Here is a 21,219-nt window from a genome sequence, read left to right on the forward strand (position 1 = left end):
TGATCTGGGAGCTCCCATCGGGCAAATTCCACTTTGTCAGCTGGAAGTGGTTGCTGGGAGTCCTAGTCCACTTTGGTATGGGGGAAGGGTTCCTTAGATGGATTAAGCTGCTGTATAGAGATCCCAAAGCAAGGGTGAAAACGGGAAAACATATCTCGAAACCCTGGAGAATATACAGAGGAATCAAACAGGGCTGCCCACTGTCACCAATGTTATACATATTGGCTCTGGAACCGTGGCCGGTCTATCTCAGGGCAGAATATGGGGACACAGGGATAGAAATAGATGGAGTGGTACATCAGATCTCGTTGTATGCAGACAACATCCTCCTCTTCGTGGAGAACCCGCGAGCGAACCTACCTTGCCTCCTAGAAGCGGCGGACGCATACACCAGGCTCTCAGGAACAGCCATTAATAAAGAAAAATCTGTCCTGTTTCCTCTGGCTGATTTAAAGGGGGTCCCTCGGGACAAACTTCCAGATATGGGTCTGGCGTGGGCGCCGAGCTCCTTCCGATATTTGGGGATAGAGATACACCACATCTTGCAGATTCACACAAACACAACACACAGGTAGCCCTAGAAAAAACACAAAAAGCCATGAATTTCTGGGGGACACTCCCGCTGGGGATGATGGGAAAAGCGGCCATTCTGAAGATGATGGTACTCGCACGACTGCTATACTATTTTACAATTATCCTGCACGCCATACCCAGGGCTTTTTTCAAGTAGCTGAACACTATAATACAAGGGTTTCTGTGGGGAGGAGGGAGGTGCAGGATCGCAATGGCAACCCTACAGAGGGACTATAAAGAAGGGGGCATCCGATTGCCGGATTTCAAAAAATACTATTTAGCAGGGCAACTGCAATTTGTGGTCAAATGGCTGGGCGAGGACAAGTCAATAGACAAAACACTCTTCCAGCTAGCACTAAAATCATATTACCTACGAGAATTACCATGGGTCGACAAATCCCTGCTCAGGACCCTGCCAAACATGCTCAAGCTTGCAATGGAACTGTGGGCGAGGGTGTGGAAACTCCAGAGGGCAAAAGATTCCTGCTCAACACAGATCCCATTAGCGGGATTACTAGGCACAGACGCAAGTGCACTTGCAACATACAGATCCCATTGGGAAACCAAAGGAGTAGCGCAAATAGGTGTTCTGAGGGTGGACGAACAATGGATCGAGTTCTGAGACTTGGTGGAAGAATATGACATACACGAAGGTCAATTCCTCCTACACAACAGAATAATGCTAGCAATTAAAAAGAGGTGACCGGAATGGCCAGAACAGGAAGATACAGAAGGAGAATTAGATTCCTGGTATGATGTATCGGACAGGGGACATACAACCTCCAGGCTATACGACCAATTGCCACGATCCAATAACTCGCAGGAGCTACATATAAGAGGACGCTGGGAAGAAGAAATAGGGAGACCCCTTAGCGATCAGGAATGGACCAGAGCACTGAAATACCCCAAAAAAGTATCGAGGAACGCGAGGTTCAGACAAGTGCAACTATACACCACGCACAGGGCATACCTCACACCCAAAAGGATGAACAGAATGAACCTGGGAGACCCCCGCACATGCCCCCGCTGCTCCGACGAAGAAGCAGACATGATACACATGTTCTGGACCTGCCCAGTGATACGGGTCTTCTGGGATGGAATCAGACATAAAGTGGCCAGAAGTGGACTTCAAATACAAGCAGAAAATCCTGAGCTGTACCTGCTGGGCCTATTCCCAAGAGGAGGCCATCACAGGCCGCACCTTGCAAAAATGAAAGAACTAATATGCATACTAGCTAAACGGCAGATAGCAATAGCGTGGAATACAAAGGAGGGGCCGAGAATAGACTCATGGTGGGCAGACCTCAGGAAATGGGCAATGGCAGAAACGACGGTGTGGATACGAGCGGTGACGAAAAGACACTTGAAAAGTCTCCAAGAATAGGTGGACATAAATGGGGGAATTTGTAAGACTGCCACGGGCACAGAGTTAGCCCACAACAACACGATCGCCGGATCACTCTGAGATGAAAGATGAGAGGAGCTACCCATGCAGAATGCCAAACAGCCGGTTATGTTTATTTTTATTTTTTATATGTTATATGTTTTGTTTGTTTTTGGAATGTTTCTTAAAAAATTAATAAAGAGTTTTAAAAAAAACTGTTTATCAAAGTGAACACATACACACGTGCAGGCAGCTCCATGGTAATTACCAGCTGATTTGTGGGATATAATCAATCTGCGGGATATACCAGTTAGTATAGCCCGCAGATTGACCAATCAACTTTGCTAAACACCCGCTAGGGTGTTCTGATACAGAGTACATGTGTCACAGGGTGCATTTCATAACAGTGAAGGGATGAACATCTGAACATACATGCCAGGTCACTTTGACATTGCAGCAATGAGTAGGCATGTAGAACGGTGTAACATGGCTCAGAAGTGGGTGGGTGCAGTGCAGTACAAGTGTACGTTACCAACAATCTACATCAACAAGTACGTTTTGATGTCAATCACTTAACATGACAGCAGTGTAAGGGCAAGTCCAGCCATCATGTGCAATGTGCATGCACTGGGTTGCATGGCTACAGTTAACCCCCCCTACCCCAATAGTGAAAATGCAGGGTGGCATTGCATGCCAATGAAAGGTTTACCAGAGAACGGTGTATTGGCAGACAGTGTTGGCTAGCGTGAATTGCATCATCTCAGTCAACTGACACCACAGCAGATGATAATGGGACACTAAGCAGGACACATGATGAACCCTCAGTAATACACCCATTCATGCAGAAGGCACTACACCAGTTGAACAGAGTCAGGGGGCCTGCAACAGGGGGAGGCCTGTGCCCCACACAGACAATGACACTTTAAACATGTGCGTGATGCAGGACTGAGCCAGAGTGAGCATGGAATGGATGACCAAATGCCATGATACGTATGTAATCCCAGACACGTACCACAATGATCATCCTTCCAAGGACACATAGGGGCATGCATGGAATGCACATGGAGCATGAATGGGCACTCATGTCCCCGGGGAGCATCTGCCATCTGCACAGTCCGAGTGAGACACCCTGCATCAAGGACAAAGGATATACCCCACAGTATGTGTCTGGAAGGTTTGCAGAGGGAAGTGTGCATGTACACAGGAGCGTGGAAAAGGCCATTGCAGTAGTCCAACATGCTACCCACCAGTGCCATGGTGAAATTGTGGTTCAGGGGGGTGGAGGGGCAAGAAAGCATGCCCGTCTGGAGTACCCACATGCAGGCTGAACAAACATGCACGTCAGTCATGCAATGATATAGTCTGAGTGCTGAGTGGAACCACAGGCCACATGCAGACATGTCAGTGAGCTGGAACATGGATCGGAGGGGCAGCCGAGTGACTAGCATGTCAGTAGGGTGCATGTGTGGTGATGAGGACAGTCCCCGCCTGCTTCACATGTCCAGCATGCATCACAACAGTCACGCATCAGTGAAGCATTGCATGACTTGCACATGAGGACCATGTACACATGGCATGCAATGGCAGTCAAGCACAACACATCACATAAGAAAACAACACATGGGCTGGAGAAACACGCAGTAAACAGGAGTGAAGCCCGTAAAATCTGTGATTTTAGTTTGTGTGCTATACTGTTGTATTTTGGAACTAATATTACTTGGTCTAGTTTCCTGTCTGCTCTTCATTTGACTTTTCGGAATCATTTATTGCCCCCCCCCCTTTTTTTTGTTTACTAACATTGCTTAGATCGTGTCATTGCTATACATCTTGCTATTTGCACATTTAGTCTGGTCAGAGCGTCTGGGGGTTCCCCACCTGAGTGATCCCCTTCACTCATCTTGGGGCACCACATATGGCATGCCCAGACTAATCTTTAGGATCAATGTGATTAATCCTTTTTGCAACATATTGCAGCAGTTTACAATTGAAACTAGCACTTTAACCAGTATGCACTTTTAAATGTAGTTGTATGATATGTTTCGGTACATTGTACTTGACCTTTTGAGGATTTAATACTTTTTTAAAAGTTTCTAATTGTAATAAATAAACATAATATTTGAAATCACTTTGTGCTTGATATATGATGATCTGTATGGCAGCTAAGGGGACTCTTCCCTCTCTACTAGGTTGGACGATGTCCGCAAAGTGAACTTTCCTATTGTTCCGCTGGCTTGACTCCTGTTTACTACTATTTACTGCTTCCCTTCGGTCAGCGAAGTAGGGGAAACCCATCCATTGTTTGGCTGGAGAAACACACAACAACACTCCGCGGATGAAGCATCATAATCCAGCATCTCTCCCACTCCTTGGATCAATTGTGCCGGGATGAACTCCGCAGCAATCTCCTCGTGCGGAGTGAGTTCTTCCTCCTCTGGTGGTGGCCCACTACTAGTCACCTGGGTCATGGCATAATTGGAGGCACGCTTTTGCTTTGCACAGCGTTGAAGGTCATCCCAACGCTTTTTGCAGTCCTGAGCTGTGTGCACCTGATAACCAAATGCATTAACACCATCCACAATATGCTGCCAGTGGACCCAACGCTGGGCAGGCGTAGTATGGCAATTAGAGACCACTAGTATATTGCGTTTGTGTTCCAACACGTAGCCCACAAGGAAGGAGCCGTGTCTGGGGTCCCAGCCTCTTGCGCAGGAGCAACCCTCCTCCTCTTGGGCAGTGGTATGGACCCTGACTGGCAAATGCTGCCCTGATCACTAGGGGCAGTGACGCTGGTGGACTGGACCAAGGGAGTGGCTGGTGGAACCAGGATGGAAGCCCTGACTTGCGTCAGTGGCTGCTGCGTGCTGTTGCCAGGACCCAGCGCATCAACTGCCGCAGTGGCAAGGACAGTGACCGAGACTGTCCTGGCTGGCAGACTCACAGCCGGGGTGGTGTTGCCTGCATCTGCCCATGCAGTTGCCATCACCCGGCTGCTTGGGGCAGCAGATGACAACACTGCCCCAGTGACATGTGCCTCGGTCAGAGCATATCTGCGCGCACTTTGCTTGTGCCTTCTGACCACCTAAAATTCAGCCTGGGAGTCCTCAGGTGCCAACACATCATGCACTGGCCGATCCAGAGCCTGCGTGGTGGTCGTAACAGCTGCACCTGCAGCTACCACTACCGTTGGGCCAGTGACAGTAGTTGAAACTGACTGCTGTGTCACATGGGCGCCTGGGTCGGATGCAACAGCTGCATCTCTTGGAGCCACAGGGGGTGGTGGCATGACTGTACCAACACATGGCAGGACATCCTGCGCATGTGGCGTACCCCTGCCTCTTCCCCCTCTGCAGCCCCCCTGGCCACCCTGGACTCCCCCTACTCCCTGGTCACCCCGGCCATGTTCCTGACCACACCCAACACATGGAGGATGCCCAACTGAGGCACCCCTCACCTTTTGTAGCCACCCAAACAGGGCACGGATGTACTAGTGCCAATGGGAGGTATACACAACAATTGTCCTAGGCAGTTGGGTTGAAGGGGGTGGGGTACGTGATGTAAACAGCACCCCTGTGCTCCTGCAAGGCTGTATGTGACCCCTGGGAGAAATGATGGGTCACGCAATGCTCAGGCACCCCAGATATACAATAAAACCGTGCACGCAACCCCCGGTAGCCCACGTGTGTGGAATTAACCTCCCTCAGTATGCAGTGGCACCCAGGGACACAAAAAATGCATACACGTGGCACACACAGGTACTATGACCTCGAAAACGGGTAAGCGATACACAGGTGGACCCACAGTGGGAATAATAGCATGCGCGACTCACCGTCTGGCTAGCGTGGGAAATAAAAACACGCATAGGCAACACCCCGGCCAAAAGAAGAAGTATGCCCTCGATCCCCTGTGAAGTGATGGCGTCTGAAACAACAAGAAGTAGCAACACATGCGTCGGTCTCTACAAAAAGCACATACAGCGAAGTTCTGGCCGCGCTCACCTTTAGCCCGTGCCGAGGGAAACGCCTGCACGCATCACGTCACTTACACGCTCAGGCCCTTTCCTCGAATTACACGCAATCTCACACGGACTTGCTGTTTTTGCACATGCAGATTCACTCTGCATCAAGCTGGCCACGCGATAACACACGGAAGACCATGCTCCTGCCCAGAAGGCCATTTTCACGCCCCCCAGAGCCCTGAGCAGCCTCCCACGAGCCATCTGCTGCTGCCAGTCTGCCTGCTACCCACGTGCCCTGCTATTTGGTGCCTGCACATCAGCCATCTGCAGGGGTCCAGTTGCTGCAACCACCCCTGCTGGAACAGAAGACTCCTGACTGGTGTTCCATCACTCCACAGCCCAGCCCCAGGACCCAGTTGCCCACCCACACCTGCCTCGGGGGTTGCCATGTCTAGAGAGGCAGAGGGCTGTCAGCTTCTCAGCCAGAGAAGTTGTCATCCTGGTGTAGCAAGTCCTGGGGCATTATGATGCCGTCATCAGATGACCGTGCGCTGACAAGGAAGGATGGAGGAGGATCTGGTCGGAATCGTGGTTGCCGTCAACACGGAGGGGGTGGCAACCCGCGACTTGAAACACGTCCAGAATAGATGGGAGGACTTCAAGTCCAGGACCCTCAGGAAGGCCTGGCGCCTCTTGGACGCAGTGGATGTAGTGGGGCGCCGGGTCCAGCTTACCATCGACCAGATGAGGGTCCTGAAATGTATTCGCCCAGTGCTTCACCACAAGGTCCTCGAGATGCAGACCCGTCTGGAGACCAGCGGTAAGTGTCCGTGCATTCTCATTCCAAGCAGTGCATGTTGATGTGTGGCAGAGGTGTGCAGCTTGGACATATGTGTGACATGGCCCATTCATGGATGTGTGTGTTCAGGGACATGATCGTGGTGCATGTGTGCCAAGTCATGAGTGGTGCACATCAGTGGTGTACGGATTTCAATGCATGATGCACAACTGCAAGTGTTGATTCATGCATGTTTGCATGTCTGGGTGTGTACTATGCCATGTTTGTTGTGTGACCCATGGATGCCCTTTCCACCTTCATCTACTTGCATGATGTGCATGTGCGTGTGTCTGTTTAGTATGTGTGTGACTGTGATCGTCATGGATGCATGTTACACGCACATCAGGGTGCCCGATTGGCTAATGTGAGACAGTTGGTGACTATTTCACAGTGACAGGAGGCTGAGATGGCCATAGGCATGTCTCTGTGGTGGCATGTGTGCATGTGATTGTCATGCCCCACGATGCTTGCAACTTCCTGTCACCCTTGGGATGTACATGCACATTCATGTGAATGGATGAAGATGCCTGTTGCATGATCCCAGTTTTTTTGTGCATGTGTGTGGGTTCAAATGACATGAGTGTTAGGGATTGTGATGCCATCTGTGATGTCTGACACTGACACTCATGTGCAACTGTTATGTGTGTAGCAGACCATTGTATGGTGCCCTGATGCCTGTGTTCTGTCTCTCCCTGTCTGCAGCATCACCTGAGGAAGAGGGCGGAGACAGTGCTGTGGAGCCCAGCAGCAGGGATGCCACCGCCAGCCAGAGACGCAGGGCCCAGCTCTCCTCCCAGGTTATAATATCTTCCGGGACTGAGGAGTCTGGTGCCATGTCCAGGGTCGCAGCTGCCGAGGGGAGGTCCAAGAGGCCAAGGTTGGAGGCAGCAGAAGGGGCAGCTGAACCCCCCCAGGGGCGTACTGAGGAAGATGGCACAGAGTCATCCAGGTTGGTGGGGGGTGTGGTTGAGGAGGAGGCTGCATCAGCTCCATGCATGGGGCCTGAAGGGGGATGGTTCCACTGGTGTGAGTGGTGCAGTCCAGGGGCAGGGGCAGGAAACAGCACAGGTTGCCATAGTGGTGCCTGTGTGTAATCATGTCCCTGATCCTGTGCTGCATCATCCCACACCAGCAGGGATGCCTCTGTCCAGGCCCGTTTGTGACCGTATTGAGCCTGTCATAGTCGGTGTGGCGTTGCTCATGCGTGGTATTCGGGATGACGTGCATGGTGCAAGGCAGGACAGTGCACGTCATTTCAAATACCTGAGTGACCACCTCGACTTGCTAGGGCAGGTCACCGGCACAGGGTTCCTCTGTGTGCTGGACGCTCTTGCGACCCTCCTCCTCAACTGCACCCCCTATGCACCAGTCATCGTCCGTGCCATCTTCCCGCCCATGTATCACCTGAGCTGCCCCTGAGCCCGCGGCCAGGCTGGTCGAGAGCACATCCCTGCCACAGACGGGAGTTGGAGGTCCAGCAGGGGTGGTCACACCACCAAATGGACCCCAGCAAATGGAGGATATGCAGGCATCATCGAGCAGGGCACGTGCATGATGGCGCCGGGAGATACCATCATCCCGGAGGCCGTCGTGGTGGCAGAGGAATTTGGCATTGAGGCAGCAGCAGGCTCGGCGTGGGAGGTGTCATCGCTTGGGGACAACAATATCCCAGGGGCAGGCATCGGCCGACGGGCAGGCGGACACAGGACTGGGAGTGTCTTCCTTGTGGCAGCGGTTGGGCCAGCAAATCGATGCAGAGCGGCGGCAGGCAGAGAGGGCACGGCTAACGATCGTCAGGGCAGAGAACTCCATGCACCGGGCATTGAGGCAGGCTGAGTGCCTCGTGGAAACTCGCAGGGACTTGGAGGAGTCCATGGCAAGATCCCTGCAAGCCCTCGAGGCCACGGAACAGGCCTGCCTCCGGGACATCGACGTGGAGTTCGATGATGCCCTGGGCCGGAACATCAAAAAGTGAGCCGTTGGTCTAGCCCACCGCCTTTGTATATAGTTTTTTAGGTTTATGTTTCAGTTAGTTTTGTTATGATTTGGAGTACACAGACTTGCTCCACTTTTTGTATATAGTTGTATTTTACATAGGGTTTTTTGTAGGTTTCATTTTGTTTTGGGATCATGGACCCTTCAGACTTTCATTGTAAATAGTTCTGGAGATGTACATACTTTCTTATTTTTCTTAAATCCCATGAAGGAATGGTTTTTTATGGTTTTCATTTTGGATTTCATTTATTGGACTTTGGACATGGACCACTTTTCAGTTTTCATTTCTTTGGATTTACATTTTTCTTGGAATTTGCATTATTTTTTCTTTGAACTTTCATTACTTTCTCATTTTCATGTTTTATTTTCATTTGGACAGTTTCCATTTATTTTAATACATTTCTATAATGTTAAATGTTGGTGTGGAATACTCTCATTTGTTTTGTGCATGTGTCAATGAGCATTGGCTCAGTCATGTGGCACTGCTGTGTGGCTCTGTTGGACATGTCTTTGGGTGCATGCATATGCTTTTGTGAATGTCATGGCATGGGGCTTTTTATTGGGGAGTAGGTACAATGGATGGTTGTGTGTTTGAACTAGGGTGGTTTGGTGTGGGGTGGGATTTGTGTTGGCATTTGTAACATGGCCCTGTGTTGTGACAACGTGTTCGTTGGGGGCACATGAGTCGGGGCCTGCTGGCAGGTTGCCGTCAATGGAGGTGTTTGTTGGGGGCACATGAGTCGAGGCCTGCTGGCAGGTTGTCGTCAATGGAGGTGGGGTGGGGGAACATGGGTCAGGGCCTGCTGGCAGGTTGCCGTCAATGGGGGTGAGGTGGGGGCCTGTCACTGGTGGGGGGGCATGGGTCGGGGCCTGCTGGCAGGTTGCCGTCAATGGGAGTGTTTGATGGGGGCACATGAGTCGGGGCCTACTGGCAGGTTGCCGTCAATGGAGGTGGCGTGGGGTGACATGAGTCGAGGCCTGCTGGCAGGTGCCTGTTACTGGTGGGGGGGACATGAGTCAGGTCCTGCTGGCAGGTTGCCGTCAATGGGGGAGTTTGTTGGGGCACATGAGTTGGGGCCTGCTGGCAGGTTGCCGTCAATGAGGGTGGGGTGGGGGCACATGAGCTGGGGCCTGCTGGCAGGTTGCCGTAAATGGGGGTGGGGTGGGGGCACATGAGTTGGGGCCTGCTGGCAGGTGCCTGTCACTGGTGGGGGGGACATGAGTTGGGGACTACTGGCAGGTTGCTGTCAATGGGGCTGTTTGTTGGGGGGACATGAGTCAGGGCCTGCTGGCAGGTTGCTGTTGTTGGGGGGCTCCGTTGTGGCATGGGCTGCATGCCCATCACCCCTGACCATGCCCCGCAGGCAGCCCATCAACCCGGGCCATGCCCCGCAGGCAGCCCACACCACAGGGGACCCCCTAAAACACTCTCCATGGCCCGCAGGCAGCCCATCACCCCTGGCCATGCCCCACAGACAGCCCATTACCCCTGGCCATGCCCCACAGGCAGTCCATCACCCCTGGCCATGCCCCGCAGGCAGCTCATCACCCCTGGCCATGCCCCGCAGGCAGCCCACACCACAGGGGACCCAGCTACAACTATGACCATGCCCTCAGGCAGCTCACACCACAGGGGGGACTTTTTCCACATGATTTGCCTGGCGCAGGCGGGGTACTCGTATTCCGAGGGGTGTGCGAGGCGTTTATACACAGCAGTAAATAACTATCTGCTAATGTTTGCATCAGGCTTGTAGATGCGCTGCAATCTAGTATTAGCCTGTCCTGTGATCATTCACCTGACACCAACAAACAGATCATGACTACTCAATGAAAGACATTCAAATCTTTTACTATGATAATAGGAACACTGATAGAAAGAGTATTTTATGTTTTACAGATGGCCCGCGAAATCCACAGACAAAGGTAGCAGATTTAAGGTGCTTTATTAAAATTGTAAACAAATGAACAAATGATTTGGGAAGACTGAGCTGGTTGAAACTAAGGGTGTCCTTGCAGCTCTCTCCACCACCCTGTGGGCTCTGCCCCCCACATCCCAGGAGACCTGTATCACCAGAATGTCCCTCAATTTATTCTAACACAAGGTAGCCCCTTCTGTCTAATCCTTCTCTATTCTGTGAGGGAAACCTAAAGGCCATGACTTTCTCTATCTAACTCGTTCAGGGACTTTCTAAATGGTTGCCTCCCTTTTTGCAGCAGCCTGGTTTCACTGGGGTTTCTCAACTTGTCTAGCCCCTCAGAGCTCTCTCTGTCTCAGCCTGTCTCTCTGCCTCTGTCTCTATCTCTCTTTCTGTGATCTTCTGCATGTCCCTCACTCTCAACCTGTAGCCCTCTGCTTCTATCACTGCTCACCTCTTGTCTGCCATCCTCCCACATCCTACACCTCTCTCGTCTCACCTTCTCCCTCCTCTCTCTCTAGGTGTACACCTCTCCCCTCTCCCTCAATGACCCCTGTCTACTCACCTGGCACCTGATATTATCAAACTCTCTCTGCCTGTCTCTCCCCAATACCTTCCTCCTTTATCTCTCCGCCCTTGCCACTATTACACCTACTACCACCTTTCACTTTCTCATCACTCTCTTTCCCCACACTCTCACCACTTACACTCACTCTCACACCCTCTTTAAATCCACCTGCGCTTCTCCGTTCTATCTCTTGTTCAATCACCTTTTGCACCCCCTCAGCACACTACACTTTACTGGCACTCTCAACTACACCCACTAGTTTACCTGCACTCTCCCAGAACACTGCCACAGTCTCATCAGAGCTCCTCTCTAATCCTGCCCTCCACCTGGCCTCTTGGTTCACCACTGCTCCACCTGACCTCAGCCACACACATTTCAATCTTCTTTGTGCTGGCTGGGCTTTTATAGCCAAGCCTTCCTTCTTCTATCCCTCTTCTGGACTCCCATTGTTCCCCCTAGTCACATACACCCTGTGACCAACATCGAGCTAGGCTAACCTAAGGGGTTGGAACCTCCTCTGGAAGGCTTTGAAAAGGCTTTTATTCCTTCCCCTTTTTAGTATCCATTTGCAGAGATGTGCTCAGGCTGCTTATTTTCCTTGTGACGTTTCCCATGTGCAGATTAGTTTTATTTCCAATTGGGTTTGTGGTGGATTTCTGTGTCTCCCTTGCAGCCCCTTCTCATTCTCAATTTATTTTCTGTTGCCACACCATTCCCATGAGTCCATCAGGTGTTGATAGGTTGGGTGTCTTATCTCTGTTGGGCAAGAATAATACCAGTCCATTCCATGTATGTTCTCAAATCCAGTCCTCTTGTGCCAGTCCAGGTTTTTTGTGTTGCACCCACATGCATTCTGGGAGTTGTGACTCTAAAAAAGACATTAGAACCCTGGCCAGGAGATCTGACAGGCATTTTGTCAGAGGCAGCAGTACCAGCAGTCATATACAATGCACACTTCGGCAGGTAGGGACCAGGGCACCCCAACTCCCTCACACCACCTCCGGGGTAGGACTGGCTCTAGCATGCGTCCTAGTAGGCAGCTACCTCAGGTCGGCAGAGGCCCCTGTTCCTCTGACAGAGACATTTCCCTGGCCCTGTCACACATTGCACTCTTCAGTACCAGTGGGGGATCTTCAGCAAGCTAAACACGTTTAGTCACCAAGAATGGCTTTTATTTCACTAGGGCTGTAAGATGTTTTAACCGGATGATAGCTAATTCAGGTGGAATTTTCCATCCAGCCCCAAACCACGTATGCACAATTCTCCTTTATTTAATAAAGTTTTTTTTAATGAATCTGGGACCCCCAATTCAATAAAATTGATTCCTTACAGCTTCTCTCCCCTTTCAGGACAAGAAACACGCAGGGTTGCAGAGAAGATATATTCATAAACCAAATAGAAATAATTGAGACAGATAACAGATTAACACATGTTTCTTTATAAAAGGCCAATGATAAGAAATAATCAACACAATAGTCACTTCCGTTTTCAGTGCCACAGCTGTGGAAATTGAGACTTTAGTAATACACACTTCACAAAAGGTATATATGCATTGAATCCGCCCTCAGCACATAAGCACCAACGGATTTAGTGCATGAGAGTCCAGGAGGAATCTTTTATTTGTGAAAAGCAAATCAGGTTAAAATATCCCTGCCTATCCAATTCTCGCTACTTCCCCTTTATTCAAAATAGATACCACCCTCTTACTCAAAATACATGTCAGAATTTCAACAGCATTTTAAAAGCTCAATTGCAACAACTACTAGACCTTCATGTATGTAGGAGGCTTATATAAAGGACAGTATGCTCAACAGGTATGTAGGCTAGATTCCCTTCTGTGATCTTTCTATATAATGATGAGGTAAAAGTGTACCTTTCTCACTTTCAAAGGGAAATTGTAAACAGAGGTAGAATGGGTAGCAAATAATCACCCTCTCACTTTTGTCTGCAACAACTTAACTTTAACAACAGTATCGTACTCAATGGTATACCTAGGAATGACTTCAACTATAATATTTTCTAGGTATGTACACAGTGAGATGTCCACTTATCTACCTGATCATTATTCTGCGCTAGAGGTCTTTGTACGGAGAAAGAGTGAGGGGATCTCACTGTAGACACACCATGGACCTAGTTTATCAATGATATGTTTTTTTCCAGAAGCACATACACTTATGAAACCTTCCCTAACTTCTCAGAATGCACAACCAATTTATGTGAGTGGCTGTGAGTATCTATTGCTGTTTTACTTGTTCTCTCAGCACCAGTTTTTATAAGGCCGCTATTGTAATACTATCCTTGTATTAGTTGTAATTTAGGCAGGATTCGATTTTATTGAATTCCATTTGATTTTATACTGTTCAATTTGACCTTAAGCATACTGCATGCATAGAGGACTTTTTAACATACTTTTCCTTTTTTCGTGAACTTCATTTCCCAGGAGGCTTTGCACCTATTTGGCCACGGTGTAGGCAGAGCTAGTTAGTGCTGGTTGTAAGAATCTGTTGCTGTTTTACTCGTGCTCTCAGCCTTGCACCTAGGGTGTGTACTTATTTGGCCAACAACGGCACGTCATCAAGGCGCCTGCTGATTTGTGCTGGTCTGTGCCTGGGAGTGCTACGTTCAACAGGTACGTCTCTATCTGTACGTTGCTAAACTTTCTCCTGTGTTATCTGCCGTCACTATCTTGTATAAGGGACTATGGTTAATCAGGTCTCCTGTCCGAATATGTGACATAAATCTATTCTGGCCAAATATTTGGACGTGGCTTTGTTGCCTTTGCTTTAGTCAGTTGATAACAATACCGCTCCCATCCCCTCTCAGGGCAGGCGTGGCCACGGGGGATAGTATGGTAGGGTCTGAAGAAATTGGGGAATGTGGGGGCTATGGCCAGCCCTTGCTGCTAAAGAGGTTTCCCTGAGCTTTTTATCCAATTTGACCGTTTATCTGCTCATTGAAGCCCATGAGACAGGTAAATACGTTGTGTCCAGACAACCCTTCTCTTGACATTTGGCCTCATTACGAGTGAGCCGGTCAGGAATTAATGTGCTGGTAACAACATCACAGGCACCTTTTCCGGACCGGCTCACTCTGTGTCTGCCGGTAGGGACTGTGAACAACCGGCAGGCCTGACCTGCCGGTAGTTCAGGCCCCTACCGGCAGAAAAATCACTCAAGCACCGGCACTGTTAGCAATGGTGCCAGTGCTTCAGTGATCCAATTCCGATTGAGTCATATAGCACTTCATGCGAATCGGAACGTACTGTTCCGCCGTCGCCAATAATATCCCGGTATTCTGAGGATATCAGGCAGCAGAAACGTTAAGACGAGGTTGCCAGTGGCAGCCTACTGGCAACCTTCTAATGATATGATATGATATGATATGATATGATATATGATATGGCATTTATAACGTGCCTACACACTAGTGTTTCAAGGCGCGACGAGGCAAGGGAGGGGAAACAGAGGGAAGACAGAGACAACAATCTTACTAGGCCAGGTGACATTGAGATTGGGCCAGTGCAGGGGGGGGAAAGTGCGGGGGGATCAGGGAGGGGGCAGTGCGGTACATAGGGTAACAGTAAAGTAAATAAGGCAATAAATGATAAATAAAGTGCTGCCAGCTGGTGGCACGTGTAAGGGTAAGTGCAGACATCAGGTCTCAAGTGCTAGTATGGGCTGTAGAGATGCAGAAACAGTCCCCAAGTGCAAGGGTTGCCAGGGGGGCAGTGCAGGAGTGCAACTGGTAGGGGGGGACCCGGGCCCGAGATCAGAGGGTAGTTAGGTAACCAATGCAGTTTCAGATTGAGCCAGGAGATCAGCAGGGGAGAGTAGGAGAGAAAGCAGAAGCAAAGAGGAAGGTCTTGATGTGCTTCCAGAACCAGAGATGGTTCTCCTCAAGTTTTAGGGAGGCAGGGAGGCTGTTCCAGAGGAAGGCCCCACCAGAAGAAAGAGATCTACCACCAACTCGCTGCTTGGAGAAGCGACTGACCCTGAGGAAGTTGGAGGCGGATGAGCGAAGAGCTTGAGAAGGAAGATATTTAGGAAGAGAGAGTTGAATTTATTGAGGTCCCAGGCCCCAGAAGGCCTTGTGGACAATGCAGAGGGTTTTGAACCTAATCCTCGTCGCCACTGGCAGCCAGTGCAGGGATTTCAGTCCTGGAGAGCTTACTGGAGGCAGGTAGATATAGAAAGAGGCTGTTGCAGTAGTCCAGCCTAGAGAGAACCAGGGCTCTGGAGAAAGTGAGCTTCTGGGGGAAGGAGAGGAAAGGAAGAATACTTCTGAGGAGGTCAGCTGGTAGTGTGACTTCTTAGAGACGTCAGAGATGTGAGGAGAGAAGGATAATTTGGAGTAGAAGATGACCTTGAGGTTTTTAGCCTCACAGGTGGAAGCAGGAATAGGGCCAAGAGAGCCCGGCCAGAGAGTGACAGGAAAGGAGGGAGCAGGTGTGCCGATGAGGAGAATCTCAGTCTTACTGGCATTAAGACAGAGATCATTGGCGGCACACCAATGAGGGCCATTGTGTCTAAAGAACAGACACCTTGTGCAATATTGCCCATTACTAGCCCAAATTCCCACCAGCTATCAGATGTATTAAACAAGGATAACATTAATGATGGACTGCAGGCTGACCTCCAGCTGAAAGCCATGTCACAGAACTTAACTTTGTGTACCTCAACACTCGCTCATTGCCCAGACTTGTGGTGCAAGTGTCTGACCTTATTATAGACACACACTTGGACATTGCCTTCCTAACTGAAACCTGGATAGCTGATACATCTGTCCCTGATCTAACCATGGCCATGCCAAATGGATACCGTATCCTCTGTAAAAATAGGCCTAGCAGCCTGGGAGGCAGGGAGTGGGGGGCTCCATTATCTCCAGGACACTCTGAATTTCCATGCAGTGAACATAGAAGAGATTGAAGGGGGGAGTACTGATGGTAAGACTGCAGATGAATCACTACACTATGTACAGTTTTATCCTTCTGCCCGGTTTTGAAGAACAATTCTCCTCCTTGCTCTACTCCTTGCTGAAACCATCTTCCAAATTCATTATAATCAGGAACTTCAATCTCTGGTTTAATGATCAGCATTGCCCTAGTCGTTAATCAACTACTAGTGAATTTAGATTTCATGCAAGTAATCGCTGATGCCACTCACAAAGATCGCCACACCCTGGATTGGCTCTGCACCACCAGGATTCCGGTATAGCAGCTTGAGATTATGGTCAGACCACTTACTCATATATTTTGTGCTCCCTGTCCCTGATCTTAAACCTCAAATGTATCCCACTAGAGTCTGAGTGGTTAAGCAAAGCCTTCATAAAATTACACCCTAAACTGTGCGCCCTTTAATGAGCCACTGATAAACCTACCATCCTCTACTATGCTGGATGTATTCACCAACTGCTACTCCCAGTGCTTAACATCGCTTTAGAAGGTATTGCACTAGCTAGGATATGTCAATCCACCTGTGGAACTGCAAGCAGGTTTTCATGGTATACACAATACCTATGAGCCCTTGCACCCAAAATGAATAAAGCCCACAGATTATGGCAGAGAATCACTTCTCACTATGCCAAATACATGACGGCTCTTGTTCGGGCAAAAAGGATTACTTTGATGGTCGAATTTGTAATGCCTCCTCTAATACCAAGGATATGTTTAAAATTGTGAAAGAACTAGAAAAGGCTAATATTACTCCAGCGGATCATGTGGTTAAGGACAAAGATAGGTGTGTCAGGATACAGCAGGCCTTGTTTGACAAAGTAGCAAACTTGAAGTGTGCGGCTACTAAGAAGGCTAATACAATGGTACCTGTGAACACCTGCTCCCCCACCACGACTACCGTACCGCACTTTGAGTTAAAAAAAAGTGACTGAACTTGAAGTGCTGGAAGTATTGCAGAGTCTCAAACCAACTAGCTGCCCAGATGTTCCTTGCCCCTCCAAAGTGATCAAAACAAGTGTACCTCAAGTCTTGCATTGTCAATTTCAGGTTTTGTAAATTCCTCATTTCAGGCTGTGCTCATCCCAACCTCTGTCAAACAGGCATGGATCACTCCCCTGCTGAAAAAACGCTGCCTGGATCCGTACATCATGATGAACTACAGACCTATTACAAATGTTCCTTTTCTTTTAAAGATTTTAGATTGTGTAGCGTTTTTACAAATCCAGGCTAATTTACAGCAGCACAGTCATTTAGGCCCAAGGCAGTGGAGCTTTTGGGCCTATCACAGAACAGAATTGGCACTTCTTGATCTAAAAGCTAGCCTGTCAATGAACATGGATCATGGACAGGTCTCTTTCTTTTATTGTTAGATCCCTGGGCAGCTTTTGATTTGGTGAATTTTAATGTTCTTTTTAATAGAGTTCAATCTGGAGCATTTCTATCTAGATCAGTTGCCAAATGGATTCTATCTTTTTTATCAGACTGATTGGCAAGAGTTTTTAGTGGTCACGTGACAGCTGATTCAATTGTACTTAAGTGTGGTGTTTTTCGGGGCTCTTGCCTCTCTCTCACACTATTTAACATTTTGACAGAACCACTTTTTGATATGCTTGACAAAGAAGATTTCCACTACACAAATTATGCCAACGACGCACACATTGGGCCTCATTACGAGGTATGCCGGTAAGGCAAAAACGATGCCGGTATGGCAATACGGGCATCGTTTACCGTCCCGTTGCATTCCGACCTGCAAACCCGGTATTAGCGGCACACTAAACAACGGTGCCACTAATAGCGACATAGGCACGTACACGCGCCCCTTCAGGGAGCAAATACCGGCATGCCGGTAATAGGGGGTAATTCCAACCCACGCATAGATGCAAATACTGGCATCGCAAAGCCGGTAATCACGGGCTGCATGATGCCGGCCATACAGGCATCGCGGACCACCCGCAAACAGCAAACAGGATACCAGGCAGCTGCCACAGGTGCACACAATCCCCACAGGTGGAGTCAATGGAGGCTGTGCCAGTATAAACTGAGCACACCCACACACCACAACCCCCCCCACAGGTGTAGGCAATGTAGAGTGGCCCAGTACAAAAGGAGCACACCTACACACCACACCCCTTCCTACACCAAAATGCTACCACTAGCAGTTGCAATCATGGTGCTGGAGGACATGCCTATACTGCTACAACTACAGCAACAACAGCAATAACAGCAACAACTACAGCATCAAGAACAGGCAGCACAGAGGAGACGCAGGAGGAGAAGGAGGGTGAGACAGGCCCAGCAATTACCACCAGCGCAGCCACCAGTGCCTCGTAGGCAGCCACCAATCCCTCGCACCAGACCCAGCCCATTCAACCTAACCCCTGAGCAGATCCACACCCTGTACCGGTTGGACCGTGACACCATCACCACCATAGCAGACATGATACAGAACGACATTGCCAGCCACATAGAAATACGCACTGCCATTCCCTGACTACTAAAGGTGGTGTCTGTGCTACACTTCCTGGCCACAGGCACCTACCAACACACAGTGGGCCAGCTGCATGGCATTTCACAACCACTATTCTCCCGCATGCTGAACCAAGTGCTGGATGCCCTCCTGAAGCACACAAGCACCCATATATCCCTACCACGGACTGCCCAGGAGATAGCCAAAACCAAAGTAGGCTTCCATGCACTGGCAGGCATGCCCAATTGTGTTGGTGCCATCGACTGCAGCCATGTGGAATTGGTAGTCCCCCATGCCATAGAGGCGGTGTACCGCAATCGCAAGCAATACCACTCCATCAATGTGCAAATGGTATGTGACTCCAGCAAGATCATCACACATTGCTGCGCCCAATTTCCTGGATCCACACATGATGCCATGGTACTGCGCAACTCCACGCTACCCTGTCACATGGAGCGACATGCTGGACCACGTGCCTGGCTGCTCGGTGAGTTGCACAACAGGGCCATGGCCATGCTGTGGGATACTGATGTGTGCGGATGCAGAAGGGGGGGCTACTGCACCCGGGTGGTAAAGGGGGGGAATAGTGCACCTGGGTGGGAAAGGGGGGAATAGTGCACCTGGGTGGCACTAGCCAGTGAGTGGAGAATGCATGCAGAGCTAAACACTCCTCACCTGAACCAGCCAAACGGAGCATAACACATCACTGGGCCACATATCACAAATATTGCATATGGATGACAACAAGTAAGAAGCACAACCGGGGCACCATGGTGATGGCAAGCAATGCATGACTGAATAGGATGGCAACAGTGGCAATGCGGCTAGTGTGACCATGCATAGTGCAGGATATACAGCATGATTTGGAGGCCAAACATTTTTGCACTACCACAGCACATCTGCCAGAGCATGCATGATTACACCCTGCATCATCTATTGAACCCCATCCAGTGTACCACACCTCATTACAGTATACATTGCATCTAGGTGACTATTTTGTACACGTACAGGGACATGTGCATGCCCACACCAAATAGCTTCTGCCATGACTGTTCTCCCTGAAGGTGGCAGTTCAGAGTGACACACGCCTATTTGTATATGCTTGCAGGTGATGGAGGTTATCCCTTGAGGCCGTGGCTACTTACCCCTGTGCGGAACCCGCAGAACAGCCATGAAGAGGAGTACAATCGTGTGCACACTCGTACCCATGTTGGGATTGAGCAGACCTTTGGCCTGTTGAAGGTGCGGTTCCGCTGCCTAAGCAGGTCTGGTGGGGCACTCCTATATAGGCCTGAGAAGGTGGCAAAGATCACCATGGCCTGTGTCATGCTGCACAACATGTGCGTCTGAAGGAATGTACCACCGCCACCTGACATTGACATGCATGGGTCGGGTGAGGATGAAGGGGATGGAGACGGAGGCGAAGGAGCCCCCCTGCCAGTACGTGATGCACAGGATGGCCATGCTGTACGCCAAGCACTAATTGACTAATACTTTTGAAACGTAAGGACCATAAATGTAATGTGCCTGTGACACACTGTCTGCATGTGGACATGCACACTTGTTTTGTTAGAATTGCCCCACTGTACACCATCACAGATTAAATGTACATGCACAAAAATAAGTATGTCCAGCCAATGATTTTCTTGCACACAACGGGTGTATTTTCCAGACACGTGATAATGTGAACAAAATCCCCTCTCAACCCCCAGTGAACACCCTCACCCACCCTACAAACCGCCAAAATACCCAAGTAAACTCCCTCACCCACCCTACAAACCCCAAAGATACCCAAGTAAACTCCCTCGCCCACCCTACAAACCCCAAATGTCCCCATATGTCCAACAAACACTGGTCCCTTCACCAACATACATTTTCAAAATGTCATTGTCTGCCCACTCTATTTCTTAGCAATTTTGGGATCCGGGGGTGCCATGGTCAAGCGCTGTGCACTCCTCCGCGTCAACCGCATGGGGCTCGATTGGGCCGAGGTAGAAGGGGTTGTGGCAGTGGAGGTGTCGATGATCAGTCCCATGCCTGCCCCAGGGTGTGGGCACTGCGTTTGAGGTAGATTCGCAAGCAGGGCCTGTGTAAATTCCCCAATACACTCCCTCATGGCACGTGTCGATGCCTCAATAGCAGCAGTGTTGGCTGCAATGGCTGTGGCAGTGGCCCTCATGGAGTCAATCCCGTTGGATATTTGTTGCTGCATGAGTTTGTGCATCGACTCCTGTCGGGCCTCAACCCTTGACAGGCAAGCCTCGAAGGAGTCGTTGGCTGCAGGAGTACTGGTGGCCGGGGCGGTGGTAGGCAGGGTGTTGGTAGGCAGGGCGGTGGATGGCAGGGTGGTGGTAGGCAGGGTGGTGGATGGCAGGGTGGTGGTAGGCAGGGTGGAGGATGGCACCTGCGCGGGGCCCACGTCCAGGGCACAGTCCTCCTCAAAGAGGGCTATGTCTGAGTCTCCAGGGTCTGAGTCAGGGAGGCAGGGATCGTCCATGCTTTCGGCCTCTGTAGGGTTCGGTAGGCTGGTAATGGGGCTTGGGGTGGGTGTGCCGGACATGATGTCACCCTC

The sequence above is a fragment of the Ambystoma mexicanum genome, chromosome 11 (genome assembly GCF_040938575.1).
Source record: "Ambystoma mexicanum isolate Mex_15411 chromosome 11, UKY_AmexF1_1, whole genome shotgun sequence".
NCBI lineage: Eukaryota > Metazoa > Chordata > Amphibia > Caudata > Ambystomatidae > Ambystoma > Ambystoma mexicanum.